At 48.5% G+C, this 26,824-nt stretch overlaps 21 non-coding genes across 21 annotated transcripts; all 21 read left to right on the plus strand.

The window, feature by feature from the left end:
- Positions 1-469: 469 nt before the first annotated feature.
- On the plus strand, positions 470-541 carry TRNAP-UGG (transfer RNA proline (anticodon UGG)). Its single transcript has one exon. It is a non-coding gene; the product is annotated as a tRNA-Pro (tRNA).
- Positions 542-2,579: 2,038 nt separating this feature from the next.
- TRNAV-AAC (transfer RNA valine (anticodon AAC)) lies at positions 2,580-2,652 on the plus strand. The gene has a single exon. It is a non-coding gene; the product is annotated as a tRNA-Val (tRNA).
- A 1,328-nt stretch (positions 2,653-3,980) lies between these two features.
- Positions 3,981-4,052, plus strand: TRNAP-UGG (transfer RNA proline (anticodon UGG)). Its single transcript has one exon. It is a non-coding gene; the product is annotated as a tRNA-Pro (tRNA).
- A 444-nt stretch (positions 4,053-4,496) lies between these two features.
- On the plus strand, positions 4,497-4,569 carry TRNAV-UAC (transfer RNA valine (anticodon UAC)). Its single transcript has one exon. It is a non-coding gene; the product is annotated as a tRNA-Val (tRNA).
- A 1,521-nt stretch (positions 4,570-6,090) lies between these two features.
- On the plus strand, positions 6,091-6,163 carry TRNAV-AAC (transfer RNA valine (anticodon AAC)). Its single transcript has one exon. It is a non-coding gene; the product is annotated as a tRNA-Val (tRNA).
- A 1,336-nt stretch (positions 6,164-7,499) lies between these two features.
- TRNAP-UGG (transfer RNA proline (anticodon UGG)) lies at positions 7,500-7,571 on the plus strand. Its single transcript has one exon. It is a non-coding gene; the product is annotated as a tRNA-Pro (tRNA).
- Positions 7,572-9,609: 2,038 nt separating this feature from the next.
- Positions 9,610-9,682, plus strand: TRNAV-AAC (transfer RNA valine (anticodon AAC)). Its single transcript has one exon. It is a non-coding gene; the product is annotated as a tRNA-Val (tRNA).
- Positions 9,683-11,010: 1,328 nt separating this feature from the next.
- TRNAP-UGG (transfer RNA proline (anticodon UGG)) lies at positions 11,011-11,082 on the plus strand. The gene has a single exon. It is a non-coding gene; the product is annotated as a tRNA-Pro (tRNA).
- Positions 11,083-11,526: 444 nt separating this feature from the next.
- TRNAV-UAC (transfer RNA valine (anticodon UAC)) lies at positions 11,527-11,599 on the plus strand. The gene has a single exon. It is a non-coding gene; the product is annotated as a tRNA-Val (tRNA).
- Positions 11,600-13,120: 1,521 nt separating this feature from the next.
- TRNAV-AAC (transfer RNA valine (anticodon AAC)) lies at positions 13,121-13,193 on the plus strand. The gene has a single exon. It is a non-coding gene; the product is annotated as a tRNA-Val (tRNA).
- Positions 13,194-14,529: 1,336 nt separating this feature from the next.
- Positions 14,530-14,601, plus strand: TRNAQ-UUG (transfer RNA glutamine (anticodon UUG)). The gene has a single exon. It is a non-coding gene; the product is annotated as a tRNA-Gln (tRNA).
- Positions 14,602-15,045: 444 nt separating this feature from the next.
- Positions 15,046-15,118, plus strand: TRNAV-UAC (transfer RNA valine (anticodon UAC)). The gene has a single exon. It is a non-coding gene; the product is annotated as a tRNA-Val (tRNA).
- A 1,521-nt stretch (positions 15,119-16,639) lies between these two features.
- Positions 16,640-16,712, plus strand: TRNAV-AAC (transfer RNA valine (anticodon AAC)). Its single transcript has one exon. It is a non-coding gene; the product is annotated as a tRNA-Val (tRNA).
- Positions 16,713-18,048: 1,336 nt separating this feature from the next.
- TRNAP-UGG (transfer RNA proline (anticodon UGG)) lies at positions 18,049-18,120 on the plus strand. Its single transcript has one exon. It is a non-coding gene; the product is annotated as a tRNA-Pro (tRNA).
- A 444-nt stretch (positions 18,121-18,564) lies between these two features.
- Positions 18,565-18,637, plus strand: TRNAV-UAC (transfer RNA valine (anticodon UAC)). Its single transcript has one exon. It is a non-coding gene; the product is annotated as a tRNA-Val (tRNA).
- A 1,521-nt stretch (positions 18,638-20,158) lies between these two features.
- Positions 20,159-20,231, plus strand: TRNAV-AAC (transfer RNA valine (anticodon AAC)). Its single transcript has one exon. It is a non-coding gene; the product is annotated as a tRNA-Val (tRNA).
- A 1,336-nt stretch (positions 20,232-21,567) lies between these two features.
- Positions 21,568-21,639, plus strand: TRNAP-UGG (transfer RNA proline (anticodon UGG)). Its single transcript has one exon. It is a non-coding gene; the product is annotated as a tRNA-Pro (tRNA).
- Positions 21,640-22,083: 444 nt separating this feature from the next.
- TRNAV-UAC (transfer RNA valine (anticodon UAC)) lies at positions 22,084-22,156 on the plus strand. Its single transcript has one exon. It is a non-coding gene; the product is annotated as a tRNA-Val (tRNA).
- A 1,521-nt stretch (positions 22,157-23,677) lies between these two features.
- TRNAV-AAC (transfer RNA valine (anticodon AAC)) lies at positions 23,678-23,750 on the plus strand. The gene has a single exon. It is a non-coding gene; the product is annotated as a tRNA-Val (tRNA).
- Positions 23,751-25,086: 1,336 nt separating this feature from the next.
- Positions 25,087-25,158, plus strand: TRNAP-UGG (transfer RNA proline (anticodon UGG)). Its single transcript has one exon. It is a non-coding gene; the product is annotated as a tRNA-Pro (tRNA).
- Positions 25,159-25,602: 444 nt separating this feature from the next.
- TRNAV-UAC (transfer RNA valine (anticodon UAC)) lies at positions 25,603-25,675 on the plus strand. The gene has a single exon. It is a non-coding gene; the product is annotated as a tRNA-Val (tRNA).
- The last annotated feature ends 1,149 nt before the right edge of the window (positions 25,676-26,824 follow it).

Below are 26,824 nucleotides of genomic sequence, written 5' to 3' on the forward strand. Positions count from 1 at the left end.
ATGAGTCGGGAGGAAAGGAGGTGATTTTCCTATCGAAGGCCATTCTGGGAATTCAGCCACCCCGCGTCTCCCAGGTGAGTGTTTCAGGCCTGTGAGGCACTCATATAAATCTCGCCTGATCGAGCACTGAGCGAGCAATTGTGCTTGAATACAAGAGGCATGCTCCTCTGGCTCAGGCGCAAGAGATGGCAGGCCCTTCAGTGCTTCTGGTCTGGAAGTCTACGGTGCAAGGGCCCAGGTCCTGCGGAGGCGTACAACTACCAGAAAGGGTCTGCTTTTCTCATCAGCGCCACAGTTCAGCTTGCTAGCATAGGGCTTCTTGACTACCTCTTGCCTTGCTAGAGGCAAAAAAAAAACCCTTGGCACAAAACATCAATTGCTATGGCACGCTTAGAAGGAGAGTCTCCAAGTGGCCCTGCTTTTTCACAAAGACACTTCAGAAGATGTTTGAAAGGCTTTTGCAGCAGCAGGCTCGTTGGTCTAGGGGTATGATTCTCGCTTTGGGTGTGAGAGGTCCCGGGTTCAAATCCCGGACGAGCCCGTGCCTTCATAGGTTCGATCTGTTTTTAAACAGGAGTATTTCTGCTTTCCACTCTTGTAAGATGCCATGGTGGAATGCATTGCATGCTTTCTACTGGTGTCGAGGCAGTTCGGCATGATGAAGGAGTGCGGGATTTCTTTCTAACTGCTTTTTTGTGTTGGAGCAGCACTTCTCGTTGGAACATGAAATGCACAGTGCTTCTCCAAAGTAATTGCAGGGCTGGTTTTGAAATCACCTCTTGGAATGAAAGTGATCCCAGTTCCTTTCTTCCAAAGGAAGAGATCCTGTCAGAAAGGCTCAGCTTTGAGCGTCATGAATATTGTCCCTTAGTCCTTGCATTCCAGTCCAAAGCATAGCCACATAAAGAAAGCAGGTGTGTCTGTTTCCAGTGCAGTGGTTCCAGTCCAATGCATAGCCACATGAAGCAAATAAGCAGGCATGTCTGTTTCTGTAGTGTAGTGGTTATCACGTTCGCCTTACACGCGAAAGGTCCCTGGTTCGAGGCGAGGCAGAAACAGCAAGTTGCGGTGCTTTATCACATTATTTGCATTTACCACCTCACCTGACGGGTAAATTGAAATTAAAGAGGCTGTGTCTATCCCTCACCATCGTGAGGTACTACGCTCCAAGGGCATCGGTCTCAACTCACCAAGAGAAGACGATACACCTTACGGCAGTCAGTTGCTCCCTTTTTGACCTTTCCATTGAAGCCTGGGCCTACTGTGGTCAAGCCAGCCAAGGAAGGAAGGTATGAGAGCGAAAATGGCTTTCCTACCTTCACCAAGAACATACACCTTGAGCAAAGAAAGGGCCAGACTTACAAGGCCCTATCGCCACCGGCACATCATCTTTAGTGACGCCCCGGTGGCACTATGTACTGTGCCGTATTTACAAGACGCCGTTCAACCACGTTTTGTGGCTTAACACCACCTTGTAAATACGGCCCCTTCACACGCAGCCCTTTCCCTGGAAGGGGCGTGCAATGGGCGTTGCTCTGGGTGGGCCACTGCAACACCATAGCATTTTGATGCTGCTCCAGTTTTACGAGTTTTTGTAAATCTGTGGCAGCGCCAAAATCCAAGCGCCATACAATGGGTGTCGTTATAGTGGAGAAACGAGCAGAAATGTTTTCATTTCTCCTCATTTTTGCTCTTTCTATGTGTGCTGCACGAACATATCGCCACTGAAGATTTCTGTTGTGCAGGAAGGTGTGCCTTCCTGAACAAAAACAATTTCCCCCTCCACGCAGCCATCCTTGTACCATGGCGCAAGGATGGCTGCGTTGGTGCTCGGCAGCTAATTTAGAGCTGGCGCAGAGGGAAGCACAGGGGTGCGCTGTATTCTACTAAATACGGCGCTTCCCTGCATTTTGAAAATGACTGAGTGCGAGGCTGCCAAATTTGGCAGAGCGTCTCACTCAGTCATCCTCTTGTAATTATGGGCCAAAAGGTCTAAAGGATAGAGGCGTTTTATGTCATGTTCGATGACGACCATGGAAATGACTCTAGTCATATTGCAGAAGAGAGAACCATGTGCATTTTCTTGCCTTGCGATGTATTCGCCCACTCTCTGCCCTCAACCCTAGGAGCAGGGTCTGAGCAGTGGTGCTTCTGTGCCCTCGCTCGTTGGTGTCCGGGTCCAAATCCCCAACACACCCTTTTTAGCAGAAAACACACAAATTTTACTCAAAATACACAAAGCTTGAAGATTCCTCATTCCACTCAAAGCATTGTTGTGCAAAATATTTTTAGCCTCAGGAGAAAAAAAGGATCACCATGCCTTGGCTTCCTTCCTGCTTGCTTTCAGTGTGCTCTGTGTGATGCTTTCACAGGCTCTGGTTTCAGGCATTTAGGCATCAGATATTTGTCTCTACCCGCAGCTGTGACTTTTCAGTACATCTGAGTGTACGCTTGCTGGCTGACAACGCTGCAATTTTCACACTTACTCCTCGCTTTGCGAGCAACTGCTGATCAAGTATAGAGGCAATCGGGCAAACATATGAGGGGAATTTTGCTCCTTCAGTCAACCCCTCATGCTTGTTTCTGTAGTGTAGTGGTTATCACGTTCGCCTAACACGCGAAAGGTCCCCGGTTCGAGACCGGGCAGAAACAATGGGCAGTGTCTGCTTTTGTGTTTGCTCCCTAAAAGCTTAGTCTCACTCAGGGATGGCCTTTAAAAACTTGTGACCTGTGTAAAACTTGTATTACTATTGCAGGCCGGTAAAAAGTTATCTGCATCTTTGCGTAGTCGTGCATGTGCCTGGTTTCTTATTCTGTTTTTTACTTTTTTTTTTCTTGGCCATGTTATATTGTGGGGCCTTTAAACCTGTCACCTTGATAGGAACATTGCAAGCGGCAGCATCGACAAGTGCAGACTGAGGAGTCAGACCTAAACACAGACTCAGCTGTCAGGATGGCCGAGTGGTCTAAGGCGGCAGCCTCAAGAGAGCTTGATCTTCAGTTAAGCTAAGCATCCTGGTTTGCTCATGTAGTTGTGGGTTCATATCGCACTTCTGATAGGTCTATTTTCTGCCCTTAAATCTTCCTCTGCTTGCACAGCCAGCTCCCCACAACACTATCTTTGCAAGCTGCTGTAGCATATGAAAAGAAATCCACCAACCCTCCGGCTGGGCCCTCAATCAGCATTCCATGTATTTCTGGAAGGGGCATCTCAGTCACGCCTTCTGTTAGAGCTGCACCTTATCACTGTAACTACCATGCTGGTTTCTACTTAAGCAGTTGATTCCATCGTTTGAAGTGAGGCTCTCCTGCCACTTTTGGGCAGAGAAGGCACTGCCCCTGCAACAACAACAGGCAGACAAGCTCAACCTGGGTTTCCTGGTTAGGTGGGCGGAGCAGAATGGCAATGGTCCCTCCTTGTGACTTGAAATTAACATGAAGAAGACAGAGAGGCAGCTGGGAGTAGGCAGTACCCATGCACCCCTGAACACTGTCTTGCGATTTTCACCCAATTCTGAAATGAGTCGGGAGGAAAGGAGGTGATTTTCCTATCGAAGGCCATTCTGGGAATTCAGCCACCCCGCGTCTCCCAGGTGAGTGTTTCAGGCCTGTGAGGCACTCATATAAATCTCGCCTGATCGAGCACTGAGCGAGCAATTGTGCTTGAATACAAGAGGCATGCTCCTCTGGCTCAGGCGCAAGAGATGGCAGGCCCTTCAGTGCTGGAAGTCTACGGTGCAAGGGCCCAGGTCCTGCGGAGGCGTACAACTACCAGAAAGGGTCTGCTTTTCTCATCAGCGCCACAGTTCAGCTTGCTAGCATAGGGCTTCTTGACTACCTCTTGCCTTGCTAGAGGCAAAAAAAAAACCCTTGGCACAAAACATCAATTGCTATGGCACGCTTAGAAGGAGAGTCTCCAAGTGGCCCTGCTTTTTCACAAAGACACTTCAGAAGATGTTTGAAAGGCTTTTGCAGCAGCAGGCTCGTTGGTCTAGGGGTATGATTCTCGCTTTGGGTGTGAGAGGTCCCGGGTTCAAATCCCGGACGAGCCCGTGCCTTCATAGGTTCGATCTGTTTTTAAACAGGAGTATTTCTGCTTTCCACTCTTGTAAGATGCCATGGTGGAATGCATTGCATGCTTTCTACTGGTGTCGAGGCAGTTCGGCATGATGAAGGAGTGCGGGATTTCTTTCTAACTGCTTTTTTGTGTTGGAGCAGCACTTCTCGTTGGAACATGAAATGCACAGTGCTTCTCCAAAGTAATTGCAGGGCTGGTTTTGAAATCACCTCTTGGAATGAAAGTGATCCCAGTTCCTTTCTTCCAAAGGAAGAGATCCTGTCAGAAAGGCTCAGCTTTGAGCGTCATGAATATTGTCCCTTAGTCCTTGCATTCCAGTCCAAAGCATAGCCACATAAAGAAAGCAGGTGTGTCTGTTTCCAGTGCAGTGGTTCCAGTCCAATGCATAGCCACATGAAGCAAATAAGCAGGCATGTCTGTTTCTGTAGTGTAGTGGTTATCACGTTCGCCTTACACGCGAAAGGTCCCTGGTTCGAGGCCAGGCAGAAACAGCAAGTTGTTGTGCTTTATCACATTATTTGCATTTACCACCTCACCTGACAGGTAAATTGAAATTAAAGAGGCTGTGTCTATCCCTCACCATCGTGAGGTACTACGCTCCAAGGGCATCGGTCTCAACACACCAAGAGAAGACGATACACCTTACGGCAGTCAGTTGCTCCCTTTTTGACCTTTCCATTGAAGCCTGGGCCTACTGTGGTCAAGCCAGCCAAGGAAGGAAGGTATGAGAGCGAAAATGGCTTTCCTACCTTCACCAAGAACATACACCTTGAGCAAAGAAAGGGCCAGACTTACAAGGCCCTATCGCCACCGGCACATCATCTTTAGTGACGCCCCGGTGGCACTATGTACTGTGCCGTATTTACAAGACGCCGTTCAACCACGTTTTGTGGCTTAACACCACCTTGTAAATACGGCCCCTTCACACGCAGCCCTTTCCCTGGAAGGGGCGTGCAATGGGCGTTGCTCTGGGTGGGCCACTGCAACACCATAGCATTTTGATGCTGCTCCAGTTTTACGAGTTTTTGTAAATCTGTGGCAGCGCCAAAATCCAAGCGCCATACAATGGGTGTCGTTATAGTGGAGAAACGAGCAGAAATGTTTTCATTTCTCCTCATTTTTGCTCTTTCTATGTGTGCTGCACGAACATATCGCCACTGAAGATTTCTGTTGTGCAGGAAGGTGTGCCTTCCTGAACAAAAACAATTTCCCCCTCCACGCAGCCATCCTTGTACCATGGCGCAAGGATGGCTGCGTTGGTGCTCGGCAGCTAATTTAGAGCTGGCGCAGAGGGAAGCACAGGGGTGCGCTGTATTCTACTAAATACGGCGCTTCCCTGCATTTTGAAAATGACTGAGTGCGAGGCTGCCAAATTTGGCAGAGCGTCTCACTCAGTCATCCTCTTGTAATTATGGGCCAAAAGGTCTAAAGGATAGAGGCGTTTTATGTCATGTTCGATGACGACCATGGAAATGACTCTAGTCATATTGCAGAAGAGAGAACCATGTGCATTTTCTTGCCTTGCGATGTATTCGCCCACTCTCTGCCCTCAACCCTAGGAGCAGGGTCTGAGCAGTGGTGCTTCTGTGCCCTCGCTCGTTGGTGTCCGGGTCCAAATCCCCAACACACCCTTTTTAGCAGAAAACACACAAATTTTACTCAAAATACACAAAGCTTGAAGATTCCTCATTCCACTCAAAGCATTGTTGTGCAAAATATTTTTAGCCTCAGGAGAAAAAAAGGATCACCATGCCTTGGCTTCCTTCCTGCTTGCTTTCAGTGTGCTCTGTGTGATGCTTTCACAGGCTCTGGTTTCAGGCATTTAGGCATCAGATATTTGTCTCTACCCGCAGCTGTGACTTTTCAGTACATCTGAGTGTACGCTTGCTGGCTGACAACGCTGCAATTTTCACACTTACTCCTCGCTTTGCGAGCAACTGCTGATCAAGTATAGAGGCAATCGGGCAAACATATGAGGGGAATTTTGCTCCTTCAGTCAAGCCCTCATGCTTGTTTCTGTAGTGTAGTGGTTATCACGTTCGCCTAACACGCGAAAGGTCCCCGGTTCGAGACCGGGCAGAAACAATGGGCAGTGTCTGCTTTTGTGTTTGCTCCCTAAAAGCTTAGTCTCACTCAGGGATGGCCTTTAAAAACTTGTGACCTGTGTAAAACTTGTATTACTATTGCAGGCCGGTAAAAAGTTATCTGCATCTTTGCGTAGTCGTGCATGTGCCTGGTTTCTTATTCTGTTTTTTACTTTTTTTTTTCTTGGCCATGTTATATTGTGGGGCCTTTAAACCTGTCACCTTGATAGGAACATTGCAAGCGGCAGCATCGACAAGTGCAGACTGAGGAGTCAGACCTAAACACAGACTCAGCTGTCAGGATGGCCGAGTGGTCTAAGGCGGCAGCCTCAAGAGAGCTTGATCTTCAGTTAAACTAAGCATCCTGGTTTGCTCATGTAGTTGTGGGTTCATATCGCACTTCTGATAGGTCTATTTTCTGCCCTTAAATCTTCCTCTGCTTGCACAGCCAGCTCCCCACAACACTATCTTTGCAAGCTGCTGTAGCATATGAAAAGAAATCCACCAACCCTCCGGCTGGGCCCTCAATCAGCATTCCATGTATTTCTGGAAGGGGCATCTCAGTCACGCCTTCTGTTAGAGCTGCACCTTATCACTGTAACTACCATGCTGGTTTCTACTTAAGCAGTTGATTCCATCGTTTGAAGTGAGGCTCTCCTGCCACTTTTGGGCAGAGAAGGCACTGCCCCTGCAACAACAACAGGCAGACAAGCTCAACCTGGGTTTCCTGGTTAGGTGGGCGGAGCAGAATGGCAATGGTCCCTCCTTGTGACTTGAAATTAACATGAAGAAGACAGAGAGGCAGCTGGGAGTAGGCAGTACCCATGCACCCCTGAACACTGTCTTGCGATTTTCACCCAATTCTGAAATGAGTCGGGAGGAAAGGAGGTGATTTTCCTATCGAAGGCCATTCTGGGAATTCAGCCACCCCGCGTCTCCCAGGTGAGTGTTTCAGGCCTGTGAGGCACTCATATAAATCTCGCCTGATCGAGCACTGAGCGAGCAATTGTGCTTGAATACAAGAGGCATGCTCCTCTGGCTCAGGCGCAAGAGATGGCAGGCCCTTCAGTGCTTCTGGTCTGGAAGTCTACGGTGCAAGGGCCCAGGTCCTGCGGAGGCGTACAACTACCAGAAAGGGTCTGCTTTTCTCATCAGCGCCACAGTTCAGCTTGCTAGCATAGGGCTTCTTGACTACCTCTTGCCTTGCTAGAGGCAAAAAAAAAACCCTTGGCACAAAACATCAATTGCTATGGCACGCTTAGAAGGAGAGTCTCCAAGTGGCCCTGCTTTTTCACAAAGACACTTCAGAAGATGTTTGAAAGGCTTTTGCAGCAGCAGGCTCGTTGGTCTAGGGGTATGATTCTCGCTTTGGGTGTGAGAGGTCCCGGGTTCAAATCCCGGACGAGCCCGTGCCTTCATAGGTTCGATCTGTTTTTAAACAGGAGTATTTCTGCTTTCCACTCTTGTAAGATGCCATGGTGGAATGCATTGCATGCTTTCTACTGGTGTCGAGGCAGTTCGGCATGATGAAGGAGTGCGGGATTTCTTTCTAACTGCTTTTTTGTGTTGGAGCAGCACTTCTCGTTGGAACATGAAATGCACAGTGCTTCTCCAAAGTAATTGCAGGGCTGGTTTTGAAATCACCTCTTGGAATGAAAGTGATCCCAGTTCCTTTCTTCCAAAGGAAGAGATCCTGTCAGAAAGGCTCAGCTTTGAGCGTCATGAATATTGTCCCTTAGTCCTTGCATTCCAGTCCAAAGCATAGCCACATAAAGAAAGCAGGTGTGTCTGTTTCCAGTGCAGTGGTTCCAGTCCAATGCATAGCCACATGAAGCAAATAAGCAGGCATGTCTGTTTCTGTAGTGTAGTGGTTATCACGTTCGCCTTACACGCGAAAGGTCCCTGGTTCGAGGCGAGGCAGAAACAGCAAGTTGCGGTGCTTTATCACATTATTTGCATTTACCACCTCACCTGACGGGTAAATTGAAATTAAAGAGGCTGTGTCTATCCCTCACCATCGTGAGGTACTACGCTCCAAGGGCATCGGTCTCAACTCACCAAGAGAAGACGATACACCTTACGGCAGTCAGTTGCTCCCTTTTTGACCTTTCCATTGAAGCCTGGGCCTACTGTGGTCAAGCCAGCCAAGGAAGGAAGGTATGAGAGCGAAAATGGCTTTCCTACCTTCACCAAGAACATACACCTTGAGCAAAGAAAGGGCCAGACTTACAAGGCCCTATCGCCACCGGCACATCATCTTTAGTGACGCCCCGGTGGCACTATGTACTGTGCCGTATTTACAAGACGCCGTTCAACCACGTTTTGTGGCTTAACACCACCTTGTAAATACGGCCCCTTCACACGCAGCCCTTTCCCTGGAAGGGGCGTGCAATGGGCGTTGCTCTGGGTGGGCCACTGCAACACCATAGCATTTTGATGCTGCTCCAGTTTTACGAGTTTTTGTAAATCTGTGGCAGCGCCAAAATCCAAGCGCCATACAATGGGTGTCGTTATAGTGGAGAAACGAGCAGAAATGTTTTCATTTCTCCTCATTTTTGCTCTTTCTATGTGTGCTGCACGAACATATCGCCACTGAAGATTTCTGTTGTGCAGGAAGGTGTGCCTTCCTGAACAAAAACAATTTCCCCCTCCACGCAGCCATCCTTGTACCATGGCGCAAGGATGGCTGCGTTGGTGCTCGGCAGCTAATTTAGAGCTGGCGCAGAGGGAAGCACAGGGGTGCGCTGTATTCTACTAAATACGGCGCTTCCCTGCATTTTGAAAATGACTGAGTGCGAGGCTGCCAAATTTGGCAGAGCGTCTCACTCAGTCATCCTCTTGTAATTATGGGCCAAAAGGTCTAAAGGATAGAGGCGTTTTATGTCATGTTCGATGACGACCATGGAAATGACTCTAGTCATATTGCAGAAGAGAGAACCATGTGCATTTTCTTGCCTTGCGATGTATTCGCCCACTCTCTGCCCTCAACCCTAGGAGCAGGGTCTGAGCAGTGGTGCTTCTGTGCCCTCGCTCGTTGGTGTCCGGGTCCAAATCCCCAACACACCCTTTTTAGCAGAAAACACACAAATTTTACTCAAAATACACAAAGCTTGAAGATTCCTCATTCCACTCAAAGCATTGTTGTGCAAAATATTTTTAGCCTCAGGAGAAAAAAAGGATCACCATGCCTTGGCTTCCTTCCTGCTTGCTTTCAGTGTGCTCTGTGTGATGCTTTCACAGGCTCTGGTTTCAGGCATTTAGGCATCAGATATTTGTCTCTACCCGCAGCTGTGACTTTTCAGTACATCTGAGTGTACGCTTGCTGGCTGACAACGCTGCAATTTTCACACTTACTCCTCGCTTTGCGAGCAACTGCTGATCAAGTATAGAGGCAATCGGGCAAACATATGAGGGGAATTTTGCTCCTTCAGTCAACCCCTCATGCTTGTTTCTGTAGTGTAGTGGTTATCACGTTCGCCTAACACGCGAAAGGTCCCCGGTTCGAGACCGGGCAGAAACAATGGGCAGTGTCTGCTTTTGTGTTTGCTCCCTAAAAGCTTAGTCTCACTCAGGGATGGCCTTTAAAAACTTGTGACCTGTGTAAAACTTGTATTACTATTGCAGGCCGGTAAAAAGTTATCTGCATCTTTGCGTAGTCGTGCATGTGCCTGGTTTCTTATTCTGTTTTTTACTTTTTTTTTTCTTGGCCATGTTATATTGTGGGGCCTTTAAACCTGTCACCTTGATAGGAACATTGCAAGCGGCAGCATCGACAAGTGCAGACTGAGGAGTCAGACCTAAACACAGACTCAGCTGTCAGGATGGCCGAGTGGTCTAAGGCGGCAGCCTCAAGAGAGCTTGATCTTCAGTTAAGCTAAGCATCCTGGTTTGCTCATGTAGTTGTGGGTTCATATCGCACTTCTGATAGGTCTATTTTCTGCCCTTAAATCTTCCTCTGCTTGCACAGCCAGCTCCCCACAACACTATCTTTGCAAGCTGCTGTAGCATATGAAAAGAAATCCACCAACCCTCCGGCTGGGCCCTCAATCAGCATTCCATGTATTTCTGGAAGGGGCATCTCAGTCACGCCTTCTGTTAGAGCTGCACCTTATCACTGTAACTACCATGCTGGTTTCTACTTAAGCAGTTGATTCCATCGTTTGAAGTGAGGCTCTCCTGCCACTTTTGGGCAGAGAAGGCACTGCCCCTGCAACAACAACAGGCAGACAAGCTCAACCTGGGTTTCCTGGTTAGGTGGGCGGAGCAGAATGGCAATGGTCCCTCCTTGTGACTTGAAATTAACATGAAGAAGACAGAGAGGCAGCTGGGAGTAGGCAGTACCCATGCACCCCTGAACACTGTCTTGCGATTTTCACCCAATTCTGAAATGAGTCGGGAGGAAAGGAGGTGATTTTCCTATCGAAGGCCATTCTGGGAATTCAGCCACCCCGCGTCTCCCAGGTGAGTGTTTCAGGCCTGTGAGGCACTCATATAAATCTCGCCTGATCGAGCACTGAGCGAGCAATTGTGCTTGAATACAAGAGGCATGCTCCTCTGGCTCAGGCGCAAGAGATGGCAGGCCCTTCAGTGCTGGAAGTCTACGGTGCAAGGGCCCAGGTCCTGCGGAGGCGTACAACTACCAGAAAGGGTCTGCTTTTCTCATCAGCGCCACAGTTCAGCTTGCTAGCATAGGGCTTCTTGACTACCTCTTGCCTTGCTAGAGGCAAAAAAAAAACCCTTGGCACAAAACATCAATTGCTATGGCACGCTTAGAAGGAGAGTCTCCAAGTGGCCCTGCTTTTTCACAAAGACACTTCAGAAGATGTTTGAAAGGCTTTTGCAGCAGCAGGCTCGTTGGTCTAGGGGTATGATTCTCGCTTTGGGTGTGAGAGGTCCCGGGTTCAAATCCCGGACGAGCCCGTGCCTTCATAGGTTCGATCTGTTTTTAAACAGGAGTATTTCTGCTTTCCACTCTTGTAAGATGCCATGGTGGAATGCATTGCATGCTTTCTACTGGTGTCGAGGCAGTTCGGCATGATGAAGGAGTGCGGGATTTCTTTCTAACTGCTTTTTTGTGTTGGAGCAGCACTTCTCGTTGGAACATGAAATGCACAGTGCTTCTCCAAAGTAATTGCAGGGCTGGTTTTGAAATCACCTCTTGGAATGAAAGTGATCCCAGTTCCTTTCTTCCAAAGGAAGAGATCCTGTCAGAAAGGCTCAGCTTTGAGCGTCATGAATATTGTCCCTTAGTCCTTGCATTCCAGTCCAAAGCATAGCCACATAAAGAAAGCAGGTGTGTCTGTTTCCAGTGCAGTGGTTCCAGTCCAATGCATAGCCACATGAAGCAAATAAGCAGGCATGTCTGTTTCTGTAGTGTAGTGGTTATCACGTTCGCCTTACACGCGAAAGGTCCCTGGTTCGAGGCCAGGCAGAAACAGCAAGTTGTTGTGCTTTATCACATTATTTGCATTTACCACCTCACCTGACAGGTAAATTGAAATTAAAGAGGCTGTGTCTATCCCTCACCATCGTGAGGTACTACGCTCCAAGGGCATCGGTCTCAACACACCAAGAGAAGACGATACACCTTACGGCAGTCAGTTGCTCCCTTTTTGACCTTTCCATTGAAGCCTGGGCCTACTGTGGTCAAGCCAGCCAAGGAAGGAAGGTATGAGAGCGAAAATGGCTTTCCTACCTTCACCAAGAACATACACCTTGAGCAAAGAAAGGGCCAGACTTACAAGGCCCTATCGCCACCGGCACATCATCTTTAGTGACGCCCCGGTGGCACTATGTACTGTGCCGTATTTACAAGACGCCGTTCAACCACGTTTTGTGGCTTAACACCACCTTGTAAATACGGCCCCTTCACACGCAGCCCTTTCCCTGGAAGGGGCGTGCAATGGGCGTTGCTCTGGGTGGGCCACTGCAACACCATAGCATTTTGATGCTGCTCCAGTTTTACGAGTTTTTGTAAATCTGTGGCAGCGCCAAAATCCAAGCGCCATACAATGGGTGTCGTTATAGTGGAGAAACGAGCAGAAATGTTTTCATTTCTCCTCATTTTTGCTCTTTCTATGTGTGCTGCACGAACATATCGCCACTGAAGATTTCTGTTGTGCAGGAAGGTGTGCCTTCCTGAACAAAAACAATTTCCCCCTCCACGCAGCCATCCTTGTACCATGGCGCAAGGATGGCTGCGTTGGTGCTCGGCAGCTAATTTAGAGCTGGCGCAGAGGGAAGCACAGGGGTGCGCTGTATTCTACTAAATACGGCGCTTCCCTGCATTTTGAAAATGACTGAGTGCGAGGCTGCCAAATTTGGCAGAGCGTCTCACTCAGTCATCCTCTTGTAATTATGGGCCAAAAGGTCTAAAGGATAGAGGCGTTTTATGTCATGTTCGATGACGACCATGGAAATGACTCTAGTCATATTGCAGAAGAGAGAACCATGTGCATTTTCTTGCCTTGCGATGTATTCGCCCACTCTCTGCCCTCAACCCTAGGAGCAGGGTCTGAGCAGTGGTGCTTCTGTGCCCTCGCTCGTTGGTGTCCGGGTCCAAATCCCCAACACACCCTTTTTAGCAGAAAACACACAAATTTTACTCAAAATACACAAAGCTTGAAGATTCCTCATTCCACTCAAAGCATTGTTGTGCAAAATATTTTTAGCCTCAGGAGAAAAAAAGGATCACCATGCCTTGGCTTCCTTCCTGCTTGCTTTCAGTGTGCTCTGTGTGATGCTTTCACAGGCTCTGGTTTCAGGCATTTAGGCATCAGATATTTGTCTCTACCCGCAGCTGTGACTTTTCAGTACATCTGAGTGTACGCTTGCTGGCTGACAACGCTGCAATTTTCACACTTACTCCTCGCTTTGCGAGCAACTGCTGATCAAGTATAGAGGCAATCGGGCAAACATATGAGGGGAATTTTGCTCCTTCAGTCAAGCCCTCATGCTTGTTTCTGTAGTGTAGTGGTTATCACGTTCGCCTAACACGCGAAAGGTCCCCGGTTCGAGACCGGGCAGAAACAATGGGCAGTGTCTGCTTTTGTGTTTGCTCCCTAAAAGCTTAGTCTCACTCAGGGATGGCCTTTAAAAACTTGTGACCTGTGTAAAACTTGTATTACTATTGCAGGCCGGTAAAAAGTTATCTGCATCTTTGCGTAGTCGTGCATGTGCCTGGTTTCTTATTCTGTTTTTTACTTTTTTTTTTCTTGGCCATGTTATATTGTGGGGCCTTTAAACCTGTCACCTTGATAGGAACATTGCAAGCGGCAGCATCGACAAGTGCAGACTGAGGAGTCAGACCTAAACACAGACTCAGCTGTCAGGATGGCCGAGTGGTCTAAGGCGGCAGCCTCAAGAGAGCTTGATCTTCAGTTAAACTAAGCATCCTGGTTTGCTCATGTAGTTGTGGGTTCATATCGCACTTCTGATAGGTCTATTTTCTGCCCTTAAATCTTCCTCTGCTTGCACAGCCAGCTCCCCACAACACTATCTTTGCAAGCTGCTGTAGCATATGAAAAGAAATCCACCAACCCTCCGGCTGGGCCCTCAATCAGCATTCCATGTATTTCTGGAAGGGGCATCTCAGTCACGCCTTCTGTTAGAGCTGCACCTTATCACTGTAACTACCATGCTGGTTTCTACTTAAGCAGTTGATTCCATCGTTTGAAGTGAGGCTCTCCTGCCACTTTTGGGCAGAGAAGGCACTGCCCCTGCAACAACAACAGGCAGACAAGCTCAACCTGGGTTTCCTGGTTAGGTGGGCGGAGCAGAATGGCAATGGTCCCTCCTTGTGACTTGAAATTAACATGAAGAAGACAGAGAGGCAGCTGGGAGTAGGCAGTACCCATGCACCCCTGAACACTGTCTTGCGATTTTCACCCAATTCTGAAATGAGTCGGGAGGAAAGGAGGTGATTTTCCTATCGAAGGCCATTCTGGGAATTCAGCCACCCCGCGTCTCCCAGGTGAGTGTTTCAGGCCTGTGAGGCACTCATATAAATCTCGCCTGATCGAGCACTGAGCGAGCAATTGTGCTTGAATACAAGAGGCATGCTCCTCTGGCTCAGGCGCAAGAGATGGCAGGCCCTTCAGTGCTTCTGGTCTGGAAGTCTACGGTGCAAGGGCCCAGGTCCTGCGGAGGCGTACAACTACCAGAAAGGGTCTGCTTTTCTCATCAGCGCCACAGTTCAGCTTGCTAGCATAGGGCTTCTTGACTACCTCTTGCCTTGCTAGAGGCAAAAAAAAACCCCTTGGCACAAAACATCAATTGCTATGGCACGCTTAGAAGGAGAGTCTCCAAGTGGCCCTGCTTTTTCACAAAGACACGTCAGAAGATGTTTGAAAGGCTTTTGCAGCAGCAGGCTCGTTGGTCTAGGGGTATGATTCTCGCTTTTGGTGTGAGAGGTCCCGGGTTCAAATCCCGGACGAGCCCGTGCCTTCATAGGTTCGATCTGTTTTTAAACAGGAGTATTTCTGCTTTCCACTCTTGTAAGATGCCATGGTGGAATGCATTGCATGCTTTCTACTGGTGTCGAGGCAGTTCGGCATGATGAAGGAGTGCGGGATTTCTTTCTAACTGCTTTTTTGTGTTGGAGCAGCACTTCTCGTTGGAACATGAAATGCACAGTGCTTCTCCAAAGTAATTGCAGGGCTGGTTTTGAAATCACCTCTTGGAATGAAAGTGATCCCAGTTCCTTTCTTCCAAAGGAAGAGATCCTGTCAGAAAGGCTCAGCTTTGAGCGTCATGAATATTGTCCCTTAGTCCTTGCATTCCAGTCCAAAGCATAGCCACATAAAGAAAGCAGGTGTGTCTGTTTCCAGTGCAGTGGTTCCAGTCCAATGCATAGCCACATGAAGCAAATAAGCAGGCATGTCTGTTTCTGTAGTGTAGTGGTTATCACGTTCGCCTTACACGCGAAAGGTCCCTGGTTCGAGGCCAGGCAGAAACAGCAAGTTGCTGTGCTTTATCACATTATTTGCATTTACCACCTCACCTGACAGGTAAATTGAAATTAAAGAGGCTGTGTCTATCCCTCACCATCGTGAGGTACTACGCTCCAAGGGCATCGGTCTCAACTCACCAAGAGAAGACGATACACCTTACGGCAGTCAGTTGCTCCCTTTTTGACCTTTCCATTGAAGCCTGGGCCTACTGTGGTCAAGCCAGCCAAGGAAGGAAGGTATGAGAGCGAAAATGGCTTTCCTACCTTCACCAAGAACATACACCTTGAGCAAAGAAAGGGCCAGACTTACAAGGCCCTATCGCCACCGGCACATCATCTTTAGTGACGCCCCGGTGGCACTATGTACTGTGCCGTATTTACAAGACGCCGTTCAACCACGTTTTGTGGCTTAACACCACCTTGTAAATACGGCCCCTTCACACGCAGCCCTTTCCCTGGAAGGGGCGTGCAATGGGCGTTGCTCTGGGTGGGCCACTGCAACACCATAGCATTTTGATGCTGCTCCAGTTTTACGAGTTTTTGTAAATCTGTGGCAGCGCCAAAATCCAAGCGCCATACAATGGGTGTCGTTATAGTGGAGAAACGAGCAGAAATGTTTTCATTTCTCCTCATTTTTGCTCTTTCTATGTGTGCTGCACGAACATATCGCCACTGAAGATTTCTGTTGTGCAGGAAGGTGTGCCTTCCTGAACAAAAACAATTTCCCCCTCCACGCAGCCATCCTTGTACCATGGCGCAAGGATGGCTGCGTTGGTGCTCGGCAGCTAATTTAGAGCTGGCGCAGAGGGAAGCACAGGGGTGCGCTGTATTCTACTAAATACGGCGCTTCCCTGCATTTTGAAAATGACTGAGTGCGAGGCTGCCAAATTTGGCAGAGCGTCTCACTCAGTCATCCTCTTGTAATTATGGGCCAAAAGGTCTAAAGGATAGAGGCGTTTTATGTCATGTTCGATGACGACCATGGAAATGACTCTAGTCATATTGCAGAAGAGAGAACCATGTGCATTTTCTTGCCTTGCGATGTATTCGCCCACTCTCTGCCCTCAACCCTAGGAGCAGGGTCTGAGCAGTGGTGCTTCTGTGCCCTCGCTCGTTGGTGTCCGGGTCCAAATCCCCAACACACCCTTTTTAGCAGAAAACACACAAATTTTACTCAAAATACACAAAGCTTGAAGATTCCTCATTCCACTCAAAGCATTGTTGTGCAAAATATTTTTAGCCTCAGGAGAAAAAAAGGATCACCATGCCTTGGCTTCCTTCCTGCTTGCTTTCAGTGTGCTCTGTGTGATGCTTTCACAGGCTCTGGTTTCAGGCATTTAGGCATCAGATATTTGTCTCTACCCGCAGCTGTGACTTTTCAGTACATCTGAGTGTACGCTTGCTGGCTGACAACGCTGCAATTTTCACACTTACTCCTCGCTTTGCGAGCAACTGCTGATCAAGTATAGAGGCAATCGGGCAAACATATGAGGGGAATTTTGCTCCTTCAGTCAAGCCCTCATGCTTGTTTCTGTAGTGTAGTGGTTATCACGTTCGCCTAACACGCGAAAGGTCCCCGGTTCGAGACCGGGCAGAAACAATGGGCAGTGTCTGCTTTTGTGTTTGCTCCCTAAAAGCTTAGTCTCACTCAGGGATGGCCTTTAAAAACTTGTGACCTGTGTAAAACTTGTATTACTATTGCAGGCCGGTAAAAAGTTATCTGCATCTTTGCGTAGTCGTGCATGTGCCTGGTTTCTTATTCTGTTTTTTACTTTTTTTTTTCTTGGCCATGTTATATTGTGGGGCCTTTAAACCTGTCACCTTGATAGGAACATTGCAAGCGGCAGCATCGACAAGTGCAGACTGAGGAGTCAGACCTAAACACAGACTCAGCTGTCAGGATGGCCGAGTGGTCTAAGGCGGCAGCCTCAAGAGAGCTTGATCTTCAGTTAAGCTAAGCATCCTGGTTTGCTCATGTAGTTGTGGGTTCATATCGCACTTCTGATAGGTCTATTTTCTGCCCTTAAATCTTCCTCTGCTTGCACAGCCAGCTCCCCACAACACTATCTTTGCAAGCTGCTGTAGCATATGAAAAGAAATCCACCAACCCTCCGGCTGGGCCCTCAATCAGCATTCCATGTATTTCTGGAAGGGGCATCTCAGTCACGCCTTCTGTTAGAGCTGCACCTTATCACTGTAACTACCATGCTGGTTTCTACTTAAGCAGTTGATTCCATCGTTTGAAGTGAGGCTCTCCTGCCACTTTTGGGCAGAGAAGGCACTGCCCCTGCAACAACAACAGGCAGACAAGCTCAACCTGGGTTTCCTGGTTAGGTGGGCGGAGCAGAATGGCAATGGTCCCTCCTTGTGACTTGAAATTAACATGAAGAAGACAGAGAGGCAGCTGGGAGTAGGCAGTACCCATGCACCCCTGAACACTGTCTTGCGATTTTCACCCAATTCTGAAATGAGTCGGGAGGAAAGGAGGTGATTTTCCTATCGAAGGCCATTCTGGGAATTCAGCCACCCCGCGTCTCCCAGGTGAGTGTTTCAGGCCTGTGAGGCACTCATATAAATCTCGCCTGATCGAGCACTGAGCGAGCAATTGTGCTTGAATACAAGAGGCATGCTCCTCTGGCTCAGGCGCAAGAGATGGCAGGCCCTTCAGTGCTTCTGGTCTGGAAGTCTACGGTGCAAGGGCCCAGGTCCTGCGGAGGCGTACAACTACCAGAAAGGGTCTGCTTTTCTCATCAGCGCCACAGTTCAGCTTGCTAGCATAGGGCTTCTTGACTACCTCTTGCCTTGCTAGAGGCAAAAAAAAAACCCTTGGCACAAAACATCAATTGCTATGGCACGCTTAGAAGGAGAGTCTCCAAGTGGCCCTGCTTTTTCACAAAGACACTTCAGAAGATGTTTGAAAGGCTTTTGCAGCAGCAGGCTCGTTGGTCTAGGGGTATGATTCTCGCTTTGGGTGTGAGAGGTCCCGGGTTCAAATCCCGGACGAGCCCGTGCCTTCATAGGTTCGATCTGTTTTTAAACAGGAGTATTTCTGCTTTCCACTCTTGTAAGATGCCATGGTGGAATGCATTGCATGCTTTCTACTGGTGTCGAGGCAGTTCGGCATGATGAAGGAGTGCGGGATTTCTTTCTAACTGCTTTTTTGTGTTGGAGCAGCACTTCTCGTTGGAACATGAAATGCACAGTGCTTCTCCAAAGTAATTGCAGGGCTGGTTTTGAAATCACCTCTTGGAATGAAAGTGATCCCAGTTCCTTTCTTCCAAAGGAAGAGATCCTGTCAGAAAGGCTCAGCTTTGAGCGTCATGAATATTGTCCCTTAGTCCTTGCATTCCAGTCCAAAGCATAGCCACATAAAGAAAGCAGGTGTGTCTGTTTCCAGTGCAGTGGTTCCAGTCCAATGCATAGCCACATGAAGCAAATAAGCAGGCATGTCTGTTTCTGTAGTGTAGTGGTTATCACGTTCGCCTTACACGCGAAAGGTCCCTGGTTCGAGGCCAGGCAGAAACAGCAAGTTGCTGTGCTTTATCACATTATTTGCATTTACCACCTCACCTGACAGGTAAATTGAAATTAAAGAGGCTGTGTCTATCCCTCACCATCGTGAGGTACTACGCTCCAAGGGCATCGGTCTCAACTCACCAAGAGAAGACGATACACCTTACGGCAGTCAGTTGCTCCCTTTTTGACCTTTCCATTGAAGCCTGGGCCTACTGTGGTCAAGCCAGCCAAGGAAGGAAGGTATGAGAGCGAAAATGGCTTTCCTACCTTCACCAAGAACATACACCTTGAGCAAAGAAAGGGCCAGACTTACAAGGCCCTATCGCCACCGGCACATCATCTTTAGTGACGCCCCGGTGGCACTATGTACTGTGCCGTATTTACAAGACGCCGTTCAACCACGTTTTGTGGCTTAACACCACCTTGTAAATACGGCCCCTTCACACGCAGCCCTTTCCCTGGAAGGGGCGTGCAATGGGCGTTGCTCTGGGTGGGCCACTGCAACACCATAGCATTTTGATGCTGCTCCAGTTTTACGAGTTTTTGTAAATCTGTGGCAGCGCCAAAATCCAAGCGCCATACAATGGGTGTCGTTATAGTGGAGAAACGAGCAGAAATGTTTTCATTTCTCCTCATTTTTGCTCTTTCTATGTGTGCTGCACGAACATATCGCCACTGAAGATTTCTGTTGTGCAGGAAGGTGTGCCTTCCTGAACAAAAACAATTTCCCCCTCCACGCAGCCATCCTTGTACCATGGCGCAAGGATGGCTGCGTTGGTGCTCGGCAGCTAATTTAGAGCTGGCGCAGAGGGAAGCACAGGGGTGCGCTGTATTCTACTAAATACGGCGCTTCCCTGCATTTTGAAAATGACTGAGTGCGAGGCTGCCAAATTTGGCAGAGCGTCTCACTCAGTCATCCTCTTGTAATTATGGGCCAAAAGGTCTAAAGGATAGAGGCGTTTTATGTCATGTTCGATGACGACCATGGAAATGACTCTAGTCATATTGCAGAAGAGAGAACCATGTGCATTTTCTTGCCTTGCGATGTATTCGCCCACTCTCTGCCCTCAACCCTAGGAGCAGGGTCTGAGCAGTGGTGCTTCTGTGCCCTCGCTCGTTGGTGTCCGGGTCCAAATCCCCAACACACCCTTTTTAGCAGAAAACACACAAATTTTACTCAAAATACACAAAGCTTGAAGATTCCTCATTCCACTCAAAGCATTGTTGTGCAAAATATTTTTAGCCTCAGGAGAAAAAAAGGATCACCATGCCTTGGCTTCCTTCCTGCTTGCTTTCAGTGTGCTCTGTGTGATGCTTTCACAGGCTCTGGTTTCAGGCATTTAGGCATCAGATATTTGTCTCTACCCGCAGCTGTGACTTTTCAGTACATCTGAGTGTACGCTTGCTGGCTGACAACGCTGCAATTTTCACACTTACTCCTCGCTTTGCGAGCAACTGCTGATCAAGTATAGAGGCAATCGGGCAAACATATGAGGGGAATTTTGCTCCTTCAGTCAAGCCCTCATGCTTGTTTCTGTAGTGTAGTGGTTATCACGTTCGCCTAACACGCGAAAGGTCCCCGGTTCGAGACCGGGCAGAAACAATGGGCAGTGTCTGCTTTTGTGTTTGCTCCCTAAAAGCTTAGTCTCACTCAGGGATGGCCTTTAAAAACTTGTGACCTGTGTAAAACTTGTATTACTATTGCAGGCCGGTAAAAAGTTATCTGCATCTTTGCGTAGTCGTGCATGTGCCTGGTTTCTTATTCTGTTTTTTACTTTTTTTTTTCTTGGCCATGTTATATTGTGGGGCCTTTAAACCTGTCACCTTGATAGGAACATTGCAAGCGGCAGCATCGACAAGTGCAGACTGAGGAGTCAGACCTAAACACAGACTCAGCTGTCAGGATGGCCGAGTGGTCTAAGGCGGCAGCCTCAAGAGAGCTTGATCTTCAGTTAAGCTAAGCATCCTGGTTTGCTCATGTAGTTGTGGGTTCATATCGCACTTCTGATAGGTCTATTTTCTGCCCTTAAATCTTCCTCTGCTTGCACAGCCAGCTCCCCACAACACTATCTTTGCAAGCTGCTGTAGCATATGAAAAGAAATCCACCAACCCTCCGGCTGGGCCCTCAATCAGCATTCCATGTATTTCTGGAAGGGGCATCTCAGTCACGCCTTCTGTTAGAGCTGCACCTTATCACTGTAACTACCATGCTGGTTTCTACTTAAGCAGTTGATTCCATCGTTTGAAGTGAGGCTCTCCTGCCACTTTTGGGCAGAGAAGGCACTGCCCCTGCAACAACAACAGGCAGACAAGCTCAACCTGGGTTTCCTGGTTAGGTGGGCGGAGCAGAATGGCAATGGTCCCTCCTTGTGACTTGAAATTAACATGAAGAAGACAGAGAGGCAGCTGGGAGTAGGCAGTACCCATGCACCCCTGAACACTGTCTTGCGATTTTCACCCAATTCTGAAATGAGTCGGGAGGAAAGGAGGTGATTTTCCTATCGAAGGCCATTCTGGGAATTCAGCCACCCCGCGTCTCCCAGGTGAGTGTTTCAGGCCTGTGAGGCACTCATATAAATCTCGCCTGATCGAGCACTGAGCGAGCAATTGTGCTTGAATACAAGAGGCATGCTCCTCTGGCTCAGGCGCAAGAGATGGCAGGCCCTTCAGTGCTTCTGGTCTGGAAGTCTACGGTGCAAGGGCCCAGGTCCTGCGGAGGCGTACAACTACCAGAAAGGGTCTGCTTTTCTCATCAGCGCCACAGTTCAGCTTGCTAGCATAGGGCTTCTTGACTACCTCTTGCCTTGCTAGAGGCAAAAAAAAAACCCTTGGCACAAAACATCAATTGCTATGGCACGCTTAGAAGGAGAGTCTCCAAGTGGCCCTGCTTTTTCACAAAGACACTTCAGAAGATGTTTGAAAGGCTTTTGCAGCAGCAGGCTCGTTGGTCTAGGGGTATGATTCTCGCTTTGGGTGTGAGAGGTCCCGGGTTCAAATCCCGGACGAGCCCGTGCCTTCATAGGTTCGATCTGTTTTTAAACAGGAGTATTTCTGCTTTCCACTCTTGTAAGATGCCATGGTGGAATGCATTGCATGCTTTCTACTGGTGTCGAGGCAGTTCGGCATGATGAAGGAGTGCGGGATTTCTTTCTAACTGCTTTTTTGTGTTGGAGCAGCACTTCTCGTTGGAACATGAAATGCACAGTGCTTCTCCAAAGTAATTGCAGGGCTGGTTTTGAAATCACCTCTTGGAATGAAAGTGATCCCAGTTCCTTTCTTCCAAAGGAAGAGATCCTGTCAGAAAGGCTCAGCTTTGAGCGTCATGAATATTGTCCCTTAGTCCTTGCATTCCAGTCCAAAGCATAGCCACATAAAGAAAGCAGGTGTGTCTGTTTCCAGTGCAGTGGTTCCAGTCCAATGCATAGCCACATGAAGCAAATAAGCAGGCATGTCTGTTTCTGTAGTGTAGTGGTTATCACGTTCGCCTTACACGCGAAAGGTCCCTGGTTCGAGGCCAGGCAGAAACAGCAAGTTGCTGTGCTTTATCACATTATTTGCATTTACCACCTCACCTGACAGGTAAATTGAAATTAAAGAGGCTGTGTCTATCCCTCACCATCGTGAGGTACTACGCTCCAAGGGCATCGGTCTCAACTCACCAAGAGAAGACGATACACCTTACGGCAGTCAGTTGCTCCCTTTTTGACCTTTCCATTGAAGCCTGGGCCTACTGTGGTCAAGCCAGCCAAGGAAGGAAGGTATGAGAGCGAAAATGGCTTTCCTACCTTCACCAAGAACATACACCTTGAGCAAAGAAAGGGCCAGACTTACAAGGCCCTATCGCCACCGGCACATCATCTTTAGTGACGCCCCGGTGGCACTATGTACTGTGCCGTATTTACAAGACGCCGTTCAACCACGTTTTGTGGCTTAACACCACCTTGTAAATACGGCCCCTTCACACGCAGCCCTTTCCCTGGAAGGGGCGTGCAATGGGCGTTGCTCTGGGTGGGCCACTGCAACACCATAGCATTTTGATGCTGCTCCAGTTTTACGAGTTTTTGTAAATCTGTGGCAGCGCCAAAATCCAAGCGCCATACAATGGGTGTCGTTATAGTGGAGAAACGAGCAGAAATGTTTTCATTTCTCCTCATTTTTGCTCTTTCTATGTGTGCTGCACGAACATATCGCCACTGAAGATTTCTGTTGTGCAGGAAGGTGTGCCTTCCTGAACAAAAACAATTTCCCCCTCCACGCAGCCATCCTTGTACCATGGCGCAAGGATGGCTGCGTTGGTGCTCGGCAGCTAATTTAGAGCTGGCGCAGAGGGAAGCACAGGGGTGCGCTGTATTCTACTAAATACGGCGCTTCCCTGCATTTTGAAAATGACTGAGTGCGAGGCTGCCAAATTTGGCAGAGCGTCTCACTCAGTCATCCTCTTGTAATTATGGGCCAAAAGGTCTAAAGGATAGAGGCGTTTTATGTCATGTTCGATGACGACCATGGAAATGACTCTAGTCATATTGCAGAAGAGAGAACCATGTGCATTTTCTTGCCTTGCGATGTATTCACCCACTCTCTGCCCTCAACCCTAGGAGCAGGGTCTGAGCAGTGGTGCTTCTGTGCCCTCGCTCGTTGGTGTCCGGGTCCAAATCCCCAACACACCCTTTTTAGCAGAAAACACACAAATTTTACTCAAAATACACAAAGCTTGAAGATTCCTCATTCCACTCAAAGCATTGTTGTGCAAAATATTTTTAGCCTCAGGAGAAAAAAAGGATCACCATGCCTTGGCTTCCTTCCTGCTTGCTTTCAGTGTGCTCTGTGTGATGCTTTCACAGGCTCTGGTTTCAGGCATTTAGGCATCAGATATTTGTCTCTACCCGCAGCTGTGACTTTTCAGTACATCTGAGTGTACGCTTGCTGGCTGACAACGCTGCAATTTTCACACTTACTCCTCGCTTTGCGAGCAACTGCTGATCAAGTATAGAGGCAATCGGGCAAACATATGAGGGGAATTTTGCTCCTTCAGTCAAGCCCTCATGCTTGTTTCTGTAGTGTAGTGGTTATCACGTTCGCCTAACACGCGAAAGGTCCCCGGTTCGAGACTGGGCAGAAACAATGGGCAGTGTCTGCTTTTGTGTTTGCTCTCTAAAAGCTTAGTCTCACTCAGGGATGGCCTTTAAAAACTTGTGACCTGTGTAAAACTTGTATTACTATTGCAGGCCGGTAAAAAGTTATCTGCATCTTTGCGTAGTCGTGCATGTGCCTGGTTTCTTATTCTGTTTTTTACTTTTTTTTTTCTTGGCCATGTTATATTGTGGGGCCTTTAAACCTGTCACCTTGATAGGAACATTGCAAGCGGCAGCATCGACAAGTGCAGACTGAGGAGTCAGACCTAAACACAGACTCAGCTGTCAGGATGGCCGAGTGGTCTAAGGCGGCAGCCTCAAGAGAGCTTGATCTTCAGTTAAGCTAAGCATCCTGGTTTGCTCATGTAGTTGTGGGTTCATATCGCACTTCTGATAGGTCTATTTTCTGCCCTTAAATCTTCCTCTGCTTGCACAGCCAGCTCCCCACAACACTATCTTTGCAAGCTGCTGTAGCATATGAAAAGAAATCCACCAACCCTCCGGCTGGGCCCTCAATCAGCATTCCATGTATTTCTGGAAGGGGCATCTCAGTCACGCCTTCTGTTAGAGCTGCACCTTATCACTGTAACTACCATGCTGGTTTCTACTTAAGCAGTTGATTCCATCGTTTGAAGTGAGGCTCTCCTGCCACTTTTGGGCAGAGAAGGCACTGCCCCTGCAACAACAACAGGCAGACAAGCTCAACCTGGGTTTCCTGGTTAGGTGGGCGGAGCAGAATGGCAATGGTCCCTCCTTGTGACTTGAAATTAACATGAAGAAGACAGAGAGGCAGCTGGGAGTAGGCAGTACCCATGCACCCCTGAACACTGTCTTGCGATTTTCACCCAATTCTGAAATGAGTCGGGAGGAAAGGAGGTGATTTTCCTATCGAAGGCCATTCTGGGAATTCAGCCACCCCGCGTCTCCCAGGTGAGTGTTTCAGGCCTGTGAGGCACTCATATAAATCTCGCCTGATCGAGCACTGAGCGAGCAATTGTGCTTGAATACAAGAGGCATGCTCCTCTGGCTCAGGCGCAAGAGATGGCAGGCCCTTCAGTGCTTCTGGTCTGGAAGTCTACGGTGCAAGGGCCCAGGTCCTGCGGAGGCGTACAACTACCAGAAAGGGTCTGCTTTTCTCATCAGCGCCACAGTTCAGCTTGCTAGCATAGGGCTTCTTGACTACCTCTTGCCTTGCTAGAGGCAAAAAAAAAACCCTTGGCACAAAACATCAATTGCTATGGCACGCTTAGAAGGAGAGTCTCCAAGTGGCCCTGCTTTTTCACAAAGACACTTCAGAAGATGTTTGAAAGGCTTTTGCAGCAGCAGGCTCGTTGGTCTAGGGGTATGATTCTCGCTTTGGGTGTGAGAGGTCCCGGGTTCAAATCCCGGACGAGCCCGTGCTTTCATAGGTTCGATCTGTTTTTAAACAGGAGTATTTCTGCTTTCCACTCTTGTAAGATGCCATGGTGGAATGCATTGCATGCTTTCTACTGGTGTCGAGGCAGTTCGGCATGATGAAGGAGTGCGGGATTTCTTTCTAACTGCTTTTTTGTGTTGGAGCAGCACTTCTCGTTGGAACATGAAATGCACAGTGCTTCTCCAAAGTAATTGCAGGGCTGGTTTTGAAATCACCTCTTGGAATGAAAGTGATCCCAGTTCCTTTCTTCCAAAGGAAGAGATCCTGTCAGAAAGGCTCAGCTTTGAGCGTCATGAATATTGTCCCTTAGTCCTTGCATTCCAGTCCAAAGCATAGCCACATAAAGAAAGCAGGTGTGTCTGTTTCCAGTGCAGTGGTTCCAGTCCAATGCATAGCCACATGAAGCAAATAAGCAGGCATGTCTGTTTCTGTAGTGTAGTGGTTATCACGTTCGCCTTACACGCGAAAGGTCCCTGGTTCGAGGCCAGGCAGAAACAGCAAGTTGCTGTGCTTTATCACATTATTTGCATTTACCACCTCACCTGACAGGTAAATTGAAATTAAAGAGGCTGTGTCTATCCCTCACCATCGTGAGGTACTACGCTCCAAGGGCATCGGTCTCAACTCACCAAGAGAAGACGATACACCTTACGGCAGTCAGTTGCTCCCTTTTTGACCTTTCCATTGAAGCCTGGGCCTACTGTGGTCAAGCCAGCCAAGGAAGGAAGGTATGAGAGCGAAAATGGCTTTCCTACCTTCACCAAGAACATACACCTTGAGCAAAGAAAGGGCCAGACTTACAAGGCCCTATCGCCACCGGCACATCATCTTTAGTGACGCCCCGGTGGCACTATGTACTGTGCCGTATTTACAAGACGCCGTTCAACCACGTTTTGTGGCTTAACACCACCTTGTAAATACGGCCCCTTCACACGCAGCCCTTTCCCCTGAAGGGGCGTGCAATGGGCGTTGCTCTGGGTGGGCCACTGCAACACCATAGCATTTTGATGCTGCTCCAGTTTTACGAGTTTTTGTAAATCTGTGGCAGCGCCAAAATCCAAGCGCCATACAATGGGTGTCGTTATAGTGGAGAAACGAGCAGAAATGTTTTCATTTCTCCTCATTTTTGCTCTTTCTATGTGTGCTGCACGAACATATCGCCACTGAAGATTTCTGTTGTGCAGGAAGGTGTGCCTTCCTGAACAAAAACAATTTCCCCCTCCACGCAGCCATCCTTGTACCATGGCGCAAGGATGGCTGCGTTGGTGCTCGGCAGCTAATTTAGAGCTGGCGCAGAGGGAAGCACAGGGGTGCGCTGTATCCTACTAAATACGGCGCTTCCCTGCATTTTGAAAATGACTGAGTGCGAGGCTGCCAAATTTGGCAGAGCGTCTCACTCAGTCATCCTCTTGTAATTATGGGCCAAAAGGTCTAAAGGATAGAGGCGTTTTATGTCATGTTCGATGACGACCATGGAAATGACTCTAGTCATATTGCAGAAGAGAGAACCATGTGCATTTTCTTGCCTTGCGATGTATTCGCCCACTCTCTGCCCTCAACCCTAGGAGCAGGGTCTGAGCAGTGGTGCTTCTGTGCCCTCGCTCGTTGGTGTCCGGGTCCAAATCCCCAACACACCCTTTTTAGCA

Source organism: Pleurodeles waltl, chromosome 10 (genome assembly GCF_031143425.1).
Source record: "Pleurodeles waltl isolate 20211129_DDA chromosome 10, aPleWal1.hap1.20221129, whole genome shotgun sequence".
Classification (NCBI taxonomy): Eukaryota; Metazoa; Chordata; class Amphibia; order Caudata; family Salamandridae; genus Pleurodeles; species Pleurodeles waltl.